Source organism: Oryctolagus cuniculus, chromosome 7 (genome assembly GCF_964237555.1).
Source record: "Oryctolagus cuniculus chromosome 7, mOryCun1.1, whole genome shotgun sequence".
NCBI classification, from domain to species: domain Eukaryota; kingdom Metazoa; phylum Chordata; class Mammalia; order Lagomorpha; family Leporidae; genus Oryctolagus; species Oryctolagus cuniculus.
Genome location: NC_091438.1, coordinates 97,075,490 through 97,090,832, shown reverse-complemented (window position 1 = coordinate 97,090,832; position 15,343 = coordinate 97,075,490). Strand labels below are relative to the sequence as shown.

The 15,343-nt window shown below is 39.0% G+C and overlaps 1 long non-coding RNA gene across 2 annotated transcripts in view; it reads right to left on the bottom strand.

Annotated features, from left to right (window-relative positions):
• The window catches only part of LOC127493601 (uncharacterized), a 71,441-nt gene that overhangs the window by 16,896 nt on the left and 39,202 nt on the right, over window positions 1-15,343 (bottom strand). For both annotated transcript variants that reach the window (XR_007924023.2, XR_007924024.2), the window contains exons 2-4: window positions 14,226-14,364; window positions 6,114-6,255; window positions 1,546-1,635 (exon numbers count right to left, since the gene is read on the bottom strand). This is a non-coding gene — a long non-coding RNA (uncharacterized lncRNA). The remainder of the gene's footprint in view (window positions 1-1,545; window positions 1,636-6,113; window positions 6,256-14,225; window positions 14,365-15,343) is intronic.

The following is a 15,343-nucleotide window of genomic DNA, read 5'->3' as shown; positions in this document are numbered from 1 at the left end:
AGCAAAAAAGAAAAAAATTTCACAAGGGAAATTGCTATGTGGTTTAAGGCCACATAATCTAGTTTCAACCCTTGTCTTTGCCTTGAGTTAAAGCCATACTCATTAACTTGAAACAATAAACTCAAACCTTAACATTTCTGGAGGGAATTCAATTCAAGACTTTGGCAGTATCAACAGCCAATATTACTTACAGGCTCAATGTGATCTTATACAGATATACAGAACCCATAGGTAATATAGGCAGTGCCAAAGTTTTAAATAACCAATAGATATATTGCATATCATTCCCTTATATATGTACACCATCCCTCATATTTAGTCAGCATTTTCTTACTTTTAGTTTTCTATTTTTTCAGTGGTGAATTATAAACTGTGCTTGTATCTTAAACATTTATTTAGATGATGAATATATAATAGAATTGGAATGGTATTAATTAAATACCACATTAAGAAAAGCTGGGCCATGCAAAAGTATTCTTTAAAAACAACTATTCATCAGAGGTTTATAGTTAAAAAGGATGGCAACAGCTAAGTACACAACCTCTTTTTTAAAAAAGATTTATTTATTTATTTGAGAGGCAGAGTTACAGACACACACAGAGAGAAATAGAAAGAGCTCTTCCATCCTCTGGTTCACTCCAAAAAATGGCTGCAATGGCCTGGGGCTGTGCTGATCTGAAATCAGGATCCTGAAATTCCATCCTGGTCTCCAACGTGGGTGCAGAGGCCCAAGCACTTGGGCCATCTTCCACTGCTTTCCCAGGCCAATAGCAGAGAGCTGGATTGGAAGTGGAACAGCCAGGTCTTGAGCCAGCACCCATATGGGATGCCAGCACTGTACACCACTTAGTACACCACAGTGCTGGCCCGAGTACACAAACTCTTAACACCTTGGCCAGGTATGGTAGAACTGGATAAGGCATTAACACAAAGAAAACAGAAGGAAAAAAAGGATTCTTTTGGAGTTACAATTCTTGTCTTTATTCAGAACTAAAATGAGTTGAATTTAGTAGGCTGCAGGTTATTGAAAAGAGATGGAAACATTTTAAGAATGAATGGAGACCTTTCTCTCTGTCTCTCTCTCTCCCCGTCCACTCTGCCTGTCAAAAAAAAAAAAAAAAAAAATGGCTGGCACCATGATTCAACAGGTTAATCCTCCACCTAGCGGCGCCAGTACACCAGGTTCTAGTCCTGGTCGGGGCGCCGGATTCTGTCCCAGTTGCCCCTCTTCCAGGCCAGCTCTCTGCTGTGGCCAGGGAGTGCAGTGGAGGATGGCCCAAGTCCTTGGGCCCTGCACCCCATGGGAGACCAGGAGAAGCACCTGGCTCCTGGCTTCGGATCAGCGCAGTGCGCCGGCAGCAGCGCACCAGCCGTGGCGGCCATTGGAGGGTGAACCAACGGCAAAAGGAAGACCTTTCTCCCTGTCTCTCTCTCTCTCTCACTGTCCACTCTGCCTGTCCAAAAAAAAAAAAAGAATGACTGGAGGAAAAAAAAAAGAAAAGACCTAAAAGGAACTGGATTAAGGATGGTAGAAATGCTACTCACTTGTTGGGCAGACCACAGCTCAGCACATTTTTCACTCAGGTGTGTTTCAAACATAAGGATATAGTTTAACTCACAAACAAGAAAATGAGACTATAAAAAGGAAAAAGAATAGTGGAACTTAGTTATTGCAAGCCATTTTTTTCAAAATTATAACTCTTCTGAACTAGCTGCATAGTTTTCTTTGTAATGGCAAGGTTGGAACTCACTAATTTATACTGAACTATCCATTATATATTTCTTGGGAAAAATTCATATATTTGATTTTTTTAAGTTAAACTACCATAACAAACTAAAGAAATGATCATAGAAAATGTTATTTCATTCAAAATAGAGAAAACCAAAATTCTGAATCAGTCTCTCTAGACTATTCCCCATATTTTACTAGATTTAAAAAAAAAAATTCCATCTCTGTATGCCAGCTCCCAATCCTAAATGCTATGAAATGTGTGCCTGAGAATATTTGTTGATTCAGTCCTTGTTCTAACTATATTGTACAGATATTTACTGACAGGTACTTAATACATTTTACTAGATACCAAGCCAGGCCCATTCTCATATGTCCCTACTTTATTATCATGTCCCTTAGTATTAAGTTACACATTGTGATATTTCAAGTCCCCAAACATACTATATAAAATACCAATATATGTACCATATGTGCAGTATAAACCCAAAGCCTTCTGCATGCTATTTCTCAACTGTATTCTGATTTACTCACACTCGTTTATTTGATGAATATTTATTGAGTGTCTATTATGTGCCAGACACTATATATCCTGGTATTGAGGAATCTAGAGCTTAGCAGGATATATTGAAAAATTTTCAATATATCGTGTTTAATGCTAGTATACAGGAAATAAAGGCTGCTATGGGAGTACATAAATTGAAACACCTAATTAATGGAGTGCAAGGTGAGGAGTAAAGATAGGCTTCCTGAAGTTTGAGATCTGAAGACTTTTCAGCTGTGCAGGAGACAGATGAAAGCTAAGATCTAACTCATCTCCTACAACCTCTCAAAACCTGATGTTACTAAAAAGGATCTTTACTTGGTCCTTTGGTTTATTTAAGTACTTTCACAGTACATTCTGCTTTAAACACTTATTGCTCGGGTCATTTTTTACCATACACTTTTTATAACTAAAATAGTTTACCACTGTCTTGCTTTTTTAAAAAAAATAGCTGAAATTTTTCAAGTGCTTACTGAAGGTTTGTTACTTATGCCATATATTTTACCTTAGTTATCTCAATAATACTGACAACTTTGTGAGAAAGGTACTATTACTATCTTCATTTCACAAATAAGACAGAGGTTTGGAAATGTTCGGTAAATTAATTAAAATCAAGAAGTTTGTAAGTTGTAGATTCATGGGTTGTTTTGGGTCTTACTTGAATCCTAAGCCTTAGTTCTTTTTCTTTTTCTTTTTTTCTTTTTTTTTTTTTTTTTGACAGGCAGAGTGGACAGTGAGAGAGAGAGACAGAGAGAAAGGTCTTCCTTTTGCCGTTGGTTCACCCTCCAATGGCCGCCACGGCCGGCGCACTGCAGCCAGCACACCGCGCTGATCCGATGGCAGGAGCCAGGTACTTATCTTGGTCTCCCATGGGGTGCAGGGCCCAAGGACTTGGGCCACCCTCCACTGCACTCCCTGGCCACAGCAGAGAGCTGGCCTGGAAGAGGGGCAACTGGGACAGAACCCGGCGCCCCGACCAGGACTAGAACCTGGTGTGCCCGCGCCACAAGGCAGAGGATTAGCCTATTCAGCTGCGGGGCCGGCCCTAAGCCTTAATTCTTGACCACCACACTCTACTATCTACTTTCCTTTTGGTCCTTCAAAGTCCATATTAATAACACTTCTACCATGCACTCCTTTATACAGAAATCAAGATGAATGCCACCATGCACAAAATAAAAGATTTTCTGAACAAAATATTGTTAAAAAGTTAGGCATAGGCCACCATTACCCTAATACCAAAATCAAACAAAGATATTATAAAAAAGGCAGACCAACATTTCTCAATAGATGCAAAAAATCTCAACAGAATGTTAACTATTTAAATTCACCAATGTATAAAAATAATTATATACTGCAACAAGCAGTGTGTAATCCTGGCATACAAGGTTGATTCAGCATTTGAAAACCAGTTACTATAATCCATTGTCTCTACAGTTAAAGGGGAAAAAATCATATAATCATATCAATAGAACCAGAAAAAACACTTAAGAAATCCTAACACCTACTTATGACAAAAACGCTCAAAAAAACTAGAAACAGAGGACAACAGTCTCAACATTATAATGACATCAACAAGAATTCCATAACAGCACACTCAGTAGTGAGAAACTTGTAACTTTCCCACTAGAATCAGGAAAAAGCTGAACATGGTTCTTTTACCACTTTTACCACATTTCACTATAAGTTCTAGTTAATACCATTGGAAAAAGAGATGTAAAGATGTAGACTTTCTGGAAAGGAAGAAATAATACTGTATTTTTTCACAGAAGACATGATTTTCTAGGTAGAATGTGCCTAAGAATCAACAGAAACATAAAATTTAAAAACTCTCTTGGAACTAATAAGCAATTGCAGTAGCATGGCAGGATGCAAGATTAACATACAAAAGTCAATCATTTTCCTATATACCCAAAATGAACATTCAAAATTTTACATTGAAAACATGATACCATTTACATTAACACCCATTAAATCTCACAGAAGAAATACAAGATTTATATGAGGAAAACTATAAATCTCTGATTATAAAAATAAAAAAGAACTAAATAAATGGGGAGTTACTCCATTTTCATGAATAGAGAGACTCAATATTGTCAAGACATCAGTTCCTCACAACTTGTTCTTCATATTAAACACAATTGCAATCAAAATATCAATAAGTTCGTGGGTGAATAGTAGCAAATCAATGTTAAAATTTATAAGGAAAGAAAAAATACCAAGAATAGTCAACATAATTTTGAAGAAGAACAAAGTCAGAGGACTGACAATATCCAACTTCAAGACTTACTATTAAAGCTATATATTTAATTCCTTGTGGTATTGGCAAAAGCCTATGAAAGATGCTAATATCATATTCCATTATAAAATTATAAATTGAAAAAATGAGATACCATTTTATATTTAAAAGAATGCACAAAATCCCAAATACTAACAATGCCAAATGTTAAAAAGAATGTGAAGCAACAGGAATCCTCATTCATTGCCAGTTTGACTGCACAAACTCTAGAAAACAGTTTAATATTTTCTTTCAAAACTGAACATACAGCTTTATCATTTGATTCAATAATCATACTCCTTTATGCACACACAAAAACTTGCACACATATGTTTACAGGTTTATTTACAATTGCTAAAATTAAAAAGGATCAAAAAACCTTTAGTAGGTGAATGGATAAACAAAATGTGGACTATTCACACAATGGAATACTATTTAATTCTAAAAAGAAATGAGCTATCAAGCCATAAAAAGACTTAAAAATACACATAATAAGTGAAATAAGCCAAGCTGAGAAGACTGTTTTTAAAAAAGAATTATTTATTTATCTATTTGAAAGGCAGAGTACAGAAAGGCAGAAGTACAAAGAGAGATTGATCTTCCATCTGCTGGCTTACTCCTCAAATGGCCACAAAGTTCAGGAGTGGGCCTGGCTGAAGCCAGGAGCCAGGAGCTTCTTCCAGGTCTCCCATGTGGGTGCAAGGTCTCAGGCACATGGGCCATCCTCTGTTGCTTTCCCAGACACATTAGCAGGGTGCTGGATCAGAAGTAGAGCAGCTGGGATTTGAACTGATGCCTATATGGGATGCCAGCACTGCAAGCGGCAGATTTACCTGCCATGCCATAGTGCAAGCCCCCTGAGATGACTATTTACTGTATAATTCCAATTACATGACATTGTGAAAATGTAAAACTACAAAGACAGTAAAATATTAAAGGTTTCCAGGGATTCTGAGAGTGGAGGAGATGGACGAATAGGGGGAACAAAGAGGATTTTTAGGGCGTGAAACAGTCTTTCTGATATAATGTTGAATAAATATTATTATATACTATCTAATCCTGCAACATATACAATGCCAAAAATGTCATAATGTAAACTATGAACTTTGGATAATCATGATTGATTTTAACAAATGTAAACTATGAACTTTGAATAATAGTGATTGACTGTAACAAATGTGTTTCTCTAGTACAGGCTGTTGATAGTGTGGGGGCAGAGTATGTACAGGAACTCTTCATCTTCTGCTCAGTTTTGCTGTGGGCTGAAAACAGTTCTAAAATGTTGAAAATAGTTTTAGAAAGACAAAAACTCCTCAAGACAAACAGAATAGAAAGGCAAAATTTTGGAGGATTAAAAAAGTTAATTGAATGGCAAATGAGTCACCAGGTTCAACAAGTTCAAATCCAACAACCCAGAGAGGGAGATGCCAATGTAAAACAATCATATTTGTGTTGTTAAACCCCAGAAGGGTTCAGAAGTTGTAGGTACCAGGAACAACATAGGATGAGTACAAAAAGACTGGCTTTTGAGTCTAAAAAGGAAACATTTAAAATCTGAATACCTTCCACAAGCCTATACTGCCACTCATCTTCTCCTCTTAACCACCGGAGGAAAACACGACATTGCTACAGGCAGAGATTGACTCAGAGAGGCTCTGTTCTTGGATGGTAAGAGGAAGATATGTGATTCAGCAGATAGAAAATCTGAAACAAAAGAGAGAAAAATTGGGCGATCGCTGTGGCATAGATAGGAAGTCCCACCTGTGGTGCTGGCATCCCATGTGGACGCTGCTTGATGAACTGGCTGCTCCATTTCGGATTCAGCTCTCTGCTATGACCTGGGAAAGCAGTGGAAGATGGTCCAAGTCCTTGGGCCCCTACACCCACATGGGAGACCTAGAAGAAGCTCCTGGTTCCTGGCTTCAGATCCGCTCAGCTCTGGCAGTTGGGCCAGTTGGGGAGTGAACCAGCGGATGGAAGACCTCTCTCCCTCTCACTCTGCCCCTCCTTCTCTCTATATATTAACTCTGACTTTTAAGTAAAAAAAAATCTTTCAGAGAGAGAAAGAGAAAGAGAAAGAGAAAGAGAGAGAGAGAGAGAGAGATAAATACCTAGGGAACCATGGAGAAAGATTCTAACAGAATTATGATATGGTGAATTTAGAAATCAAACTTTTATATTGGATTGGAAAGATGAAGAATCCAGGAGGGAAGTTTCTAAGGGAAAAAAATCAATTTAACTTATCAATTATCTATAAATCTTGACAGTACTAAGAGGAGCTTTAGAGTTTAAACAGAAAGCTAGAGGCAAAAACGCACATGTAAGACAGTTAACTGGGGCTGGCGCTGTAGCTCACTTGGTTAATCCTCCGCCTATGGCGCCGGCATCCCATATGGGAGCCAGGTGCTAGTCCTGGTTGCTCCTCTTCCAGTCCAGCTCTCTGCTGTGGCCCAGGAACGCAGTGGAGGGTGGCCCAAGTGCTTGGGCTCCTGCACCCGCATGGGAGACCAGGAGGAGGCACCTGGCTCCTGGCTTCGGACTGGCTTAGCGTGGGCCATGGTAGCCATTTGGGGACTGAACCAATGGAAGGAAGACCTTTCTTTCTGTCTCTGTCTCTGTCTCTGTCTCTGTCTCTCTCTCACTGTCTATAACTGTCAAAACAAAAAAGACAGTTAGCTAAAAAAAATATGTAGATCAAGATAAAAAGAGATTATTTGAGATGCAAAGACAGAGTGAGTGGGGAAAAGAGATCCCATCTACTGGTTCACTGCCCAGATGCCCACAACAGCCAGAGGAGAAGCAGTGAGCCAGGAACATAATCTAGATATTTCAAGGCCAGAAGACACAGGCAGGAATGTAGCTACTTGAGCTGTCACTGCTGCCTCTTAAGATCTGCATTAGCAGGAAGCTGGAATTAGGAGCTGAACCCAAGGACCAAACCAAGATACTCCAATGTGGGATATGGGTATCTTCATTAGTAAATTACCTGCTAGGCCAAATGTCTGTTCCATGTTAACAGACTATTAAATGTGGATCAACCATGACCAAATTTATATATTCTTTTTTTAAAGATTTATTTATTTGAAAGGCAGTATTACAGAGAGGCAGAGGCAAAAGAGAGAGAGAGAGAAAAAAAGAGAGAGAGTGAGAGTGAGAGAGAGTCTTCCATCCACTGGTTCACTCCTCAGTTGGCCGAAACAGCCGGAGCTAGTCTGATCCGAAGCCAGGAGCCAGGAGCATCTTCTGGGTCTTCCATGCGGGTGCGGGGACCCAAAGACTTGGGCCATCTTCCACTGCTTTCCCAGGTCATAGCAGAGAACTGGATGGGAAGTGGAGCACCCGGGACTTGAACCAGTGCCCATATGGGATGTTGGCACTGCAGGCAGCTGTACCTGCTATGCCATAGCGCTGGCCCCTATAAATTCTTAATAATATAAACACTAAATTATTTAACCAAAATATGAAACAAAACAAAATTAGGAGAATGAAGAAATTGTGTTTAGTCAGAAGCTTAAGAAAGCTAAAGGGACAGGTATTTTAATCTAATGGTTGAGATGTCCACATTTCACATGGGAGTACCTGAGTTCATGTCCTGGCTATGGCTCCAAATTCCAGCTTCCTGCTAATGCAGTCCCTGGAAGGCAGTGGGTGATGGATCAAGTAATAGGGTCTCTGCCTCCCATGTAGAAAACCTGGATTAAGTTTCCAGCTACTGGCTTCAACATGATCAAGCAGCATTTGGGAGCGAATAAGCAGATGGAAACGGACTCACTCTTTTTATCTGTCTCTCAAAAATTAACAGTGCAGCTGTTTTTTTTTTTTTGATAAGTAGTTTTGAATATGATTTCTCAAAAAGCAGGTCTTCAGGGGGCCGGCATTGTGACACAGCAGTTTAAGTCACCACCTGCACTGTGGGCATTCCATATGGGCGCTGATTCATGTCCCAGCTGCTCCACTTCAGATCCAGCTCCCTGTTAATGCACCTAGGAAAAAAGCAGTGGAGGATGACCCAAGTATTTGGGCCCCTACACCCACACAGGATATCTGAAAGAAGTTCCTGCCTCCTGCCTTCAGCCTGGCCCATCCCTGGCTGTTGCAGACATTTGGGAAGTGAACCAGTGGATAGAAGATCTCTTTCTCTCCCTCCTCAATCTCCTCTATAATATGCCTTTCAAATAAATAAATATTTTTTTAAAAAATGAGGTCTTCAACTATAAAATACAAAAAGCAGCAAAAAGGATTTAGAAATAGTTGCCCATTAGGAGTAGGACTTGGTAGAAATTTGGATTCAAGTGATACTGCAGAAGGGACTGTTCTTTCTTCATCATAAGTCAGGTGGCCATATAATTCTACTTTTCTCAGGAGTGCCCTGTTTTATCCTTGCTTTCCTACAAGCCTATTCAGTTAGCATCTCCCTTTCATTCTCAGAAGTACATAACAAATTAAATGTCAACCAAATTATGAGATTTGTAGAACTATTTTTTTCTAAATTATGTGTATTTATTACTGTATTAAAGTCTTTTTAAAGTGGGATATGAATTCAGAATAACTTGGTTGACTTATACCTTGTACTACTCTGAGTTTGGGCAAATTTTTTAACATTTCTGTACTTTTTTTTCACCTACAAAATGATGAATATAACAGTTTCTATCTCATAGGTTTACTGTGAGGATTAATAGATCATTTCCACAATGTTATGAACTTGATAGATGCTCAGTGCATATGACTTATTATTGTATTAAGTGCCCATGAAATTATAGTTGATTTAGAATCGATCATTCTCCTCAGATTTTCATCTAAGACTTTAATGTAAAAATTGTAAATTGTTGACAAGTTCAAAATTATATTCCTTTTTTCTTAAACTTATGGAACTTATTAAATAGATTTTCTGCATGATTATTGAAAGAAAATGCCAAATTTGGAATTTTTATTGTAAAGCAAATACCCAGTAAAATAAGGCCATTTAGGCCGGCGCCGCCGCTCACTAGGCTAATACTCCGCCTTGTGGCGTCGGCACACCGGGTTCTAGTCCCGGTCGGGGCACCGGATTCTGTCCCTGTTGCCCCTCTTCCAGGCCAGCTCTCTGCTGTGGCCAGGGAGTGCAGTGGAGGATGGCCCAAGTGCTTGGGCCCTGCACCCCATGGGAGACCAGGAGAAGTACCTGGCTCCTGCCATCGGATCAGCGCGGTGCGCCGGCTGCAGCGCACTGGCCGCGGCGGCCATTGGAGGGTGAACCAACGGCAAAGGAAGACCTTTCTCTTTGTCTCTCTCTCACTGTCCCTCTGCCTGTCAAAAAAAAAAAAAAAAAAAAAAAAAAAGGCCATTTAGTTAACTGGGATTTTTTTTAAAACCTTCAGATCATAGTTAGAGGTATAAATATTTTTGCTTGTTTTAAAATCTTGTTTTTCTCTATATATTTATATGCTAATATTCATTTGCCACTTGGGAATACTTTCTTGAAAAATGGCCTTGTATATTCAGACTACTAACTATCAAGGAAGCCTGCCTGTCTTTTTTAGCTGGCACTGCAAGACTTTCTTAGTCACTGCATGATATGAGACTCTGGGAATACAAAGCAGGAAAAGATCTATAGCCTATGGTAAAGTTAGACAAGTGAATAGCCTCAAGAATATGCAGCTAAATGTACAAGGCAATGTTTCCAACATTATTTCATAAGACTCCTATGAAGGGTAAGCACTATTTTACAGGTCAAATAAAGGTTAAGTAGATACTTTATGTAACATCCATTAGAGGAGTTTCAAAACATCATCCAATATCCTTATGGTTAAAATTTCAATAAACTACTTAATTTAAAGATGATGCTTAATTAAGCTGTTTCTGTGTTTATAAAATTGACATTCTGATTTTTTTATGTTCCAGCTTCCCAAATCTTACCCATCTGAAGTCTCTCGTTCTCCACAAGTTTCAGGGAGTAAGACAACCTTTTCTTCATCTCAACTTCCATTTGACAATTGATTTTTTTTTTTTTTTTTGACAGGAAGAGTGGACAGTGAGAGAGAGAGAGACAGAGAAAGGTCTTCCTTTGCCATTGGTTCACCCTCCAATGGCCGCCGCGGCCGGCGCGCTGCAGCCGGCACACCGCGCTGATCCGAAGCCAGGAGCCAGGTACTTCTCCTGGTCTCCCATGGGGTGCAGGGCCCAAAGACTTGGGCCATCCTCCACTGCACTCCCTGGCCACAGCAGAGAGCTGGCCTGGAAGAGGGGCAACCGGGTCAGAATCCGGTGCCCCGACCGGGACTAGAACCTGGTGTGCTGGCGCCACAAGGCAGAGGATTAGCCTACTAAGCCACGGTGCCGGCTGACAATTGATTTTATTCTGCCATCAATTGTTCTTTAAAATTCTTATTGTGCAGATCTCACAACATTTTCACCTATGTCAGAGATCATGTGCTTACAACATACCCACAAAATAACCCAACTGTATTTTAAAACAATTATGAACTTAATACTTATTCTCTTCAAAGTAGTCACTTTGAGATTAGACTCTATTCAGTAACACTGCTGTTTTTAATACTACGATACCTGTAGTTCAGTCTTCTTTACAGCCTCAGGCACAATGAATTTTTTTTCTTTGAACATTAAATTGATTTTGTAAACCAATCAGTAGTTATTTGCCACCAAATTTAATACTAAGGTAAATTACTAACAAGGGCAGTATTCAGATTATTTTATAGTGTAAGTAGTTCTGAATATAATACCTATAAAAGCAGCTCCCCAAATATATTAAGTGCAATAACTTTCAGTCCTTTGTTATTTTGACATCGTTATAGACTGCACTTATTTTTAGGGATCATTTTATGAATGTTTGTTTGTAGTCTCATGTCTGCACCCCCCTCAACCAACACTTCTCCCCAGCATTATGTAAAATGATGATATATATTGGGCACTCAACCAATGGTTCGCACTCTGGACTCTGAACCAATGTCTATAATACTGAAACCTCTCTGCCCTTTTTGTAGTAGGCAACTGACAATCAGAAGGAAAAGTAATAAAAACCACCTGGGTATTCCTACAAACTCAGTGTCCCTGAATTGAAATTAGTGGTTCAGTTTCCATTAAAAATTGCTTTTTTGTTTGTTTGTTTCTTTTCTTCCACTTTTAGAATCAAAGTCCCTCATTCTGATACCTTGTTTAAAAAAATCTTGGCATATCTGTTTTTCAAATTTCAGGGGGAAAAAAGATAGAGTTGTTAAACCCCCACGGCTCAGATTCTTTTGGCTTTACCTCCTGCAAGCCCTGCTATGTTTGGCGAAGTGACAAAAAATTAGCTGTCTCACTAAGGGCCTGCAGGGGAGGGAAAGCCTATTCTGGCAGTAGGTCTGAGGCTGACTCTGCTTAGGACTTCCATTATTTTGACATGTGAGGCTTGCTAGACTGACAAGAACAGGCACGGAAGCAGGAAGAGAGAGAGGAGATTTAAGCTCACTGACCTTGGTTGAAAGCTCTGCTTCCAGTTGTCCCTAGCTTCTGCAATTTGGCAATCTTTTCCACTTTTGCCCTGAAGATTCCTGTGGGAACGGTGGAGTTCCTGGACCAAAGCCCTACCAATGGGAAAGGATCTTACAGGCTCAAATATACAGAGAGGGATAAGAGAAAGGAAAAATAAGTGGAGAAAAATTAAAAGAAGCAAATTTAAAAGGAAGAAATATAGAGGGGAGAGAACACACACACAGAAAAATTAAAAGAGGGATGCCTATCTGAAAGAATGCAAAAACAAAAGAGAAATTAAAATAAAAGAAAGGTGATGGAAGATGTAACAAGACCCCCTTTTTGTGTGATATATTGATAATTAACAGTGAGAACTGAAAATTCCTGATCATATTGCCTGCTAAGTACACAATATTAGGGAAATTACTGAAGAAATGTTGTCTCCAAGGGGTCGGCACTGTGGCATAGTAGGTTAAACCTCCACCTACAGCACCGGCATCCCATATGGCTGTCAGTTTGAGTCCCAGTTACTCTACTTTTGATCAAGCTCTCTGTTAATGGCCTGGGAAAGCAGTGGAAGATGGCTGAAGTGCGTGGGTCTCTGTACCAACATGAGAGACCTGGAAGAAGCACCTGGCTTCGGATTGGCCTAGCTCTGGCCATTGCAGTCTTTTGAGGAAGTGAACCAGTGGATAGAAGACCTCTCTCTCTGTCTCTCCCTCTCTCTGGCTATAACTCTGCATCTCAAATAAATAAATAAATCTTTAAAATTTAAGGAAATGTTGCCTCACTAAATTTTATTATAATATTAAAATTTATTATAATATTAAAATTTTATTATAATATTGAATTTTATTATAATATTAAAATGTATTATAATATTAAAATTTTCTAAAAGTGCTATATGAAATTCCGTTAATAGAGTGACGTAGCTAGACATTTTGCCTGAGTTAACCCTGTCATTAAAACCTATAATTAGGGGCTGCTGTTGTGGCACACTGAGTTCAGCTGCTGCCTGCGACACCAACATCTCATATGAGTGCCAGTTTCAGTCCCTGCTGCTCCACATCTGATCCAGCTCCTTGCTTATGTGCCTGGGAAAGTAGCAGAGGATGGCCCAAGTGCTTGGGCCCTGGATCCATATGAGAGACGTAGAAGTTCCTCGCTCCTGGCTTCAGCTTGGCCCATCCCTGGCCATTGTGTCCATTAGAGGAGTGAACAAACAAATGGAAGATCTCAATCTCTCTCTCTCTCTCTCTCTCTCTCTCTCTCTCTGTGTGTGTGTGTATGTGTCTATCTCTTCCTCTCTCTCTCTGTAACTCTGCCTTTCAAACAAATAAGTAAATACTTTAAAAAAATTTACAATTAACTTTCCTTATTCCCAAAATTTTGTGACATGTTCTAATTCTGATTCTACCACTTAATATTACCCATTTCATATGCTTATTATATATTTTTCTTTTAGTTTTATATCTGATCTCACTATTGTGCTCCTCACCTGTTACAGTTTATCCTGCTTACCACTTGACAGAATGATATTGCTGAAATATTTCCTTAATCTATGAAACCTTTATTCAAAATCCTTTAATGCGGCTCCACTGCCTATTAAATGAAATCCAAATTCCCAACTTACCATTCAAGGTCTTCTAGGACTTAATCCCAATATACTTTATAGTCTTATCCACCCTTCTTTCTCTCCTGAGCACTCTGGAAGAGTTTTTATGAATATCTTCTATTTCAACCCAAATATCAGGGTCATATCACATTTTTGTCAATAAAGAGTACTACTTGCTCACTAAAATTTAAAAAAAAATACAGCTTTGAAAGTGGAAGAGAATGAAACATGATGCTTAAGTGTACAGGTACAGAATAAGAGAGAGAGACATACTGAATGCTGGTCAGAAACAAGAGCAGCCACCACCAGAGGAAAAGTACATAAAAGATTCAGAGAGGCACTGGCTCTATGGGAAGAACAGGCGTTATTCATTCCTTCAACAAGTGTGTATTGAGCATAGTTGTTAGATACATAAGGCTACAAAGATGAAAAGCGAATTATTGTCTATAAGAAATATAGAAATTGGGGTCAGCATTGTGGCAAGCAGGTTAAGGCATTGCCTGAGATGTTGGCATCCCATATGGGGACTGCTTGGCTTCCAATCCAACTCCCTGTTAATGTGCCTGGGAAAACAGCAGAATGGCCTGGTACTTGGACCCTTGACACTCACCTGGGAGTCATGGATGAAACTCTTGGCTTCATCTTGGTCTAGCCCTAGCCTTTGTGGCCACTTGAGGAGTGAACCAGCAGATGGAAGCTCTCTCCCGTTATCTCTCTTCTTCTTCTCTCTCTGCCTTCTGCAACTCTGCCTTTTGAATAAATAAATAAATCTTAATCAAAAATGAAATATAGAAGTCAATGTTTGGGAAAATTAAAGTGATATAGAATAACTAGAATATGACAGCCAAGGGAAGTTGTAGAGAAAAATCTAGACTGAAATTGCCTACACAAAGCATACTATTCACAGCTTATCCAATAGATATTGAGGAACACTTAAAATTTGGACAGAATATTAATATCAGATTTTCATAGTAGAAATTTAATTCTGGTGGGAAGTGGAAATAAAGAAGATGAGGACAGTTCAGTAAAGAAATAAAACAATAGTATAGGGATGTTCAGAATCTGAACTAAGAAGGGCACTATGTAATGATTAAGGGATCGATTCCACAGGAAGATGTGACTACAGTGAATGTATACACACCCAATGTCAAGGCTCTTGACTATTTAAAACTAATATTAATGAATCCAAAGGGAGGCATAGACTCTAATACAATTGTAATGGGAGACTTCAAAACCCTATTTTGATCAATGGAAAGATCAAAGATACAGAAAATCATCAAAGAAACAACAGAGCTTATCTACATTATGGACCAAATGGACTAATTGATATCTACAGAACATTTCATCCCATAACTGCAGAATACACATTATTTTTTGTCTGTGCATGAAACTTTCTCTAGGATAGCCCATGTGCTAGGCCATAAAGAAAGTGTCAACAAATTTTCAAAAAAATTGAAATCATACCATGTATCTTTTCTGACCACAATGGAATGAAGCTGAAAATTAACAACTTAAGAAACTCTTGAAAACATGCAAACACATGGGGGCTGAACAAGATTCTCCTGACTGAACAGTGAGTCATACAATAAATCGAAAGGGAAATCCAAAAATTCCTGGAATGGAAGATGACAACACAACATATTCTTTTTTTTTTTTTTTTTTTTTTTTTTTTATTTTGACAGGCAGAGTGGACAGTGAGAGAGAGAGACAGAGAGAAAGGTCTTCCTT